Consider the following 6,007-nt stretch of genomic DNA (forward strand, 5'->3'; position numbering starts at 1 on the left):
ACGCCACGCGGGGCACGATGGTGGTGGAGCGGGGGGGGGGGGGGTAGTACGGAGAACGTGCCAACCCGACACACATTCACCCAAGGTCGGAATCGAACCCGGGTCGCTGTCGGGGGAGCATAGCTAACCACTCTGCCGCCCTTGCCTATTGGGAGTAATGTTTTTTTTAAAAGCCCTAGCTGAGCGGATCATCTGCCAAATGTGAGGTTATCCATTTTGGTAGGAATAACAGCAAACGGGATTATTATTTAAACGATAAAATATTAAAGCATGCCGCTGTGCAGAGAGACCTGGGTGTGCTAGTGCATGAGTCACAGAAGGTTGGTTTACAGGTGATTAAGAAGGCAAATGGAATTTTGTCCTTCATTGCTAGAGGGATGGAGTTTAAGACTAGGGAGGTTATGTTGCAATTGTATAAGGTGTTAGTGCGGCCACACCTGGAGTATTGTGTTCAGTTTTGGTCTCCTTACTTGAGAAAGGACGTACTGGCGCTGGAGGGTGTGCAGAGGAGATTCACTAGGTTAATCCCAGAGCTGAAGGGGTTGGATTATGAGGAGAGGTTGAGTAGACTGGGACTGTACTCGTTGGAATTTAGAAGGATGAGGGGGGATCTTATAGAAACATTTAAAATTATGAAGGGAATAGATAGGATAGATGCGGGCAGGTTGTTTCCACTGGCGGGTGACAGCAGAACTAGGGGACATAGCCTCAAAATAAGGGGAAGTAGATTTAGAACTGAGTTTAGGAGGAACTTCTTCACCCAAAGGGTTGTGAATCTATGGAATTCCTTGCCCAGTGAAGCAGTTGAGGCTCCTTCATTACATGTTTTTAAGGTAAAGATAGATAGTTTTTTGAAGAATAAAGGGATTAAGGGTTATGGTGTTCGGGCCGTAAAGTGGAGCTGAGTCCACAAAAGATCAGCCATGATCTCATTGAATGGCGGAGCAGGCTCGAGGGGCCAGATGGCCGACTCCTGCTCCTAGTTCTTATGTTCTTTGCCGGCTACCGATGAGGTAATTAATGAGAGGAGCCAGGTCTGTCTGTAGTTTTGCAGTTTGCCCCAGGATTTCAGCGTGACAAAGCAGAAAGATTTGAATGTTGGGCAGCAGTTGAAATGCTGCTAATTCACAATGATATTATTAAAGAACCTAAGTTGGGGCACCCAGACTGTGTGTGCCTGCTAAAAGTGTAATTAAGGAGCCATAAATGGTGAGGTCATGATTGATTGCAGATGAAGGGCGAATGAGGCATTGTTATGATTGCTGGAGATTCCCCCGATGAGCAGATAGTTTATGAAGGGTTGTATTTAGTCACAGCTAAGCGAATCGTGTGACATCTCAGTGGGTGACGGCTGTGGTAATTAATGGGAGGAGCCAGGTCCGTCTGTAGTTTTGCAGTTTGCCCCAGGATTTCAGTGTGACAAGACAGAAAGATTTGAATGTTGGGCAGCAGTTGAAATGTTGCTAATTCACAATTATATTATTAAAGAACCTAGGTTGGGGCACCCAGACTGTGTGTGCCTGCTAAAGGTGTAATTAAGGAGCCATAAATGGTGAGATCATGATTGATTGCAGATGAAGGGCGAATGGGGCATTGTTATGATTGCTGGAGATTCCCCCGATGAGCAGATAGTTTATGAAGGGTTGTATTTAGTCACAGCTAAGCGAATCGTGTGACATCTCAGTGGGTGACAGCTGTGGTAATTAATGGGAGGAGCCAGGCTGGTCTGTAGTTTTGCAGTTTGCCCCAGGATTTTAGTGTGACAAGACAGAAGGATTTGAAGTTGAACAGCAGTTGAAATGCTGCTAATTCACAATGATATTATTAAAGAACCTAGGTTGGGGCACCCAGACTGTGTGTGCCTGCTAAAGGTGTAATTAAGGAGCCATAAATGGTGAGGTCATGATTGATTGCAGATGAAGGGCGAATGAGGCATTGTTATGATTGCTGGAGATTCCCCCGATGAGCAGATAGTTTATGAAGGGTTGTATTTAGTCACAGCTAAGCGAATCATGTGACATCTCAGTGGGTGACAGCTGTGGTAATTAAATGGAGGAGCCAGGTGCGTCTGTAGTTTTGCAGTTTGCCCCAGGATTTCAGTGTGACAAGACAGCAGGATTTGAAGTTGAACAGCTGTTGAAACGCTGCTAATTCACAATGATATTATTAAAGAACCTAGGTTGGGGCACCCAGACTGTGTGTGCCTGCTAAAGGTGTAATTAAGGAGCCATAAATGGTGAGGTCATGATTGATTACAGATGAAGGGCGAATGAGGCATTGTTATGATTGCTGGAGATTCCCCCGATGAGCAGATAGTTTATGAAGGGTTGTATTTAGTCACAGCTAAGCGAATCGTGTGACATCTCAGTGGGTGACAGCTGACATGCAGGTAATTAATGGGAGGAGCCAGGTGCGTCTGTAGTTTTGCAGTTTGCCCCAGGATTTCAGTGTGACAAGACAGAAGGATTTGAAGTTGAACAGCAGTTGAAATGCTGCTCGGTTGAGAAGTGTATTTGTTCCTGTCGTGAAAGGATCTCTCTCGAGAAGTCTCTGACCAGCTGAGTTTGCCAACTTTATTTCTAAGTGGCGTTTGAACTGTATTGATTGCTGAATTGGGGTTAGCAGCAGATATAGATAGCAAGTTCAAGATTTCCTGGTGTTTCAGATTATTGTGAAGCAATTTCTTGGACAATGTGGTAAATTCTGAGTTTGAATTAACGTCCGTTTAAAACAAATGATAGTTATTATCACCCAGATTTTCAAATTAAAAAACAATTGGTTCCGGGATCCGAATAAATGTTGGGATCTGGTCTGGGATCCGAATAAAAGTTGGGAGTCCTGACCAATTGGGCCAGGGGGCAGATGACTGGCAGACAGAGTTTAATTTGGATAAATGTGAGGCGATGTATTTTGGTCGATCGAATCGAGACAGGACCTACTCGGTTAATGGGAGGTTGGGGAGAGTTACAGAACAAAGAGATCTAGGGGTACAGGTTCCTCGCTCCTTGAAGGCGTCCAGAACAAGAGGGCAGAGGTTAAAGGTGAGAGGGGAGAGATACAAGAGAGACCAGAGGGGAAATTGTTTCACACAGAGGGTGGGGAGCGTCTGTAATGGGCTGTCGGAGGCAGTGATAGAGGAGGGTACAATTTTGTCTTTGAAACCACACAAAGATTGGTGGAATTGCAGATAGCGATGAGGACTGTCAGAGGATACAGCAGGATTTAGATCGTTTGGAGACTTGGGCGGAGAGATGGCAGATGGAGTTTAATCCGGACAAATGTGAGGTGATGCATTTTGAAAGGTCTAATGCAGGTAGGGAATATACAGTGAATGGTAGAACCCTCAAGAGTATTGACAGTCAGAGAGATCTAGGTGTACAGGTCCACAGGTCACTGAAAGGGGCAACACAGGTGGAGAAGGTAGTCAAGAAGGCATACGGCATGCTTGCCTTCATTGGCCGGGGCATTGAGTATAAGAATTGGCAAGTCATGTTGCAGCTGTATCGAACCTTAGTTAGGCCACACTTGGAGTATAGTGTTCAATTCTGGTCGCCTCACTACCAGAAGGATGTGGAGGCTTTAGAGAAGTTGCAGAAGAGATTTACCAGGATGTTGCCTGGTATGGAGGGCATTAGCTATGAGGGGCGGTTGAATAAACTCGGTTTGGAATGACGGAGGTTGAGGGGCGACCTGATAGAGGTCTGCAAGTTAATGAGGGGCATAGACAGAGTGGATAGTCAGAGGCTTTTCCCCAGGGTAGAGGGGTCAATTACTAGGGGGCATAGGTTTAAGGTGCGGGGGGCAAGGTTTCGAGTAGATGTACGAGGCAAGTTTTTTACACAGAGGGTAGTGGGTGCCTGGAACTCGCTGCCGGAGGAGGTGGTGGAAGCAGGGACGATAGTGACGTTTAAGGGGCATCTTGACAAAATACATGAATAGGATGGGAATAGAGGGATACGGACCCCGGAAGTGTAGAAGATTGTAGTTTAGACGGGCAGCGTGGTCAGCACAGGCTTGGAGGGCCGAAGGGCCTGTTCCTGTGTTGTAAACATCTCCACCCGCTGGTCATTGACCCCTCCATCAAGGGGAAATGTTTCTCCCTGTCTCCTCTAACTGTGCCTCTCATAATTTTATCCATCTCAATCCTGTCCCCCCTCTGCTCCAAGGAAAACAATCCCAGACTATCCAATCTCTCTTCACAGCTAAACTCTCCGGCCCAGGCAACATCCTGGTCAATCCCCTCTGCCCCCTTTCCAGGGGCTAACACATCCCTCCTATAATGTAGATCCCACAATACTCCAGCTGTGGCCTAGCCAACGCTTTATCCAGTTCCAGCATGACCTCCCTGCTCTTAAACTCTACGCCTCGGCTAATGAAAGCAAGTAATAATAATAATCGCTTATGGTCACAAACAGGCTTCAAATGAAGCCACTGTGAGAAGCCCCTAGTCGCCATATTCCGGCGCCTGTTCGGGGGGGGGCTGTCACCAACGAAGGAACCCCTGTACCGACCCCCCTCAGGGCAAACGTCATCCTCTCCAACTTGACGAACCCAGACATGTCGTTGATCCAGGCCTCCGAATTCAGGGGCCGTGTATTCCTCCACTGTAACAGAATCCTGCGCCGGGCTACTAGAGACGCAAAGGCCAGAATGCCGGCCTCTCTCGCCCCCTGCACTCCCGGCTCCGAAGCTACCCCAAAGATCGGGAGCCCCCAGCCCGGCTTGACCCCCGACCACTTCCGACAAAGTCCCCGCCACCCCCTTCCAAAGCCTCTCCAAGGCCGGACAAGCCCAGAACCTATGGGTGTGGTTCGCCGGGCCTCCCGAACACCTGTCATCCCCTCCGAAGAACCGGCTCATCCTTGCCCCCCCGTCATGTGAGCCCCCGCGCAGCCCCTTCGCTTTGAGCTCTTCTACCGAGTCCTCCTCCTCCCCCTGCATCAGCTGGTAAATAGCCCAGATCCTCCCCTCCCCACGTCCCCCAAAAGCACCCTATCTTGGGCTGGTCCCAGGGGGGGAGGCTCCACTTCCCCTCCAGCTCCTCATTCATTGACTATTTCCTTGTCAAATTACTCCTTCCAAAAGTGTATCACCTCCCACTTGGCCGGCTTAAACTCCACCTGCCATGTATCTGTCCGTTTGACCATCTGGTCCCGATCTTCCTGTGACCCAGGACACTCGAACTCGCTGTTAACCACCAACTTACCTACCCTATCCCCCCCCCCACACAGCATTCTGGGTCGTTCATATAAATGCCAAATGGTCGCCTCATTTCAGGAAGGATGTGGAAGCTTTGGAAAAGGTGCAAAGGAGATTTACCAGGATGTTGCCCGGAATGGAGAGTAGGTCTTACGAGGAAAGGTTGAGGGTGCTAGGCCTTTTCTCATTAGAACGGAGAAGGATGAGGGGCGACGATAGAGGTTTATAAGATGATCAGGGGAGTAGGCAGTCAGAGACTTTTTCCCCGGGTGGAACAAACCATTACAAGGGGACATAAATTTAAGATAAATGGTGGAAGATATAGAGGGGATGTCAGAGGTAGGTTCTTTACCCAGCGAGCAGTGGGGGCATGGAATGCACTGCCTGTGGAAGTAGTTGAGTCGGAAACGTTAGGGACCTTCAAGCGGCTATTGGATAGGTACATGGATTAGGGTAGAATAATGGAGCGTAGGTTAACTTCTTAAGGGCAGTATTGTGGATAGCACAATTGCATCACAGCTCCAGGGTCCCAGGTTCGATTCCCGGCTGGGTCACTGTCTGTGTGGAACATAGAACATAGAACGATACAGCGCAGTACAGGCCCTTCGGCCCTCGATGTCGCACCGACATGGAAAAAATCTAAAGGCCATCTAACCTACACTATGCCATTATCATCCATATGCTTATTCAATAAATTTTTAAATGCCCTCAATGTTGGCGAGTTCACTACTGTTGCAGGTAGGGCATTCCACGGCCTCACCACTCTTTGCGTAAAAAACCCACCTCTGACGTCTGTCCTATATCTATT

Source organism: Scyliorhinus canicula, unplaced genomic scaffold (assembly GCF_902713615.1).
Source record: "Scyliorhinus canicula unplaced genomic scaffold, sScyCan1.1, whole genome shotgun sequence".
Taxonomy (NCBI): Eukaryota; Metazoa; Chordata; class Chondrichthyes; order Carcharhiniformes; family Scyliorhinidae; genus Scyliorhinus; species Scyliorhinus canicula.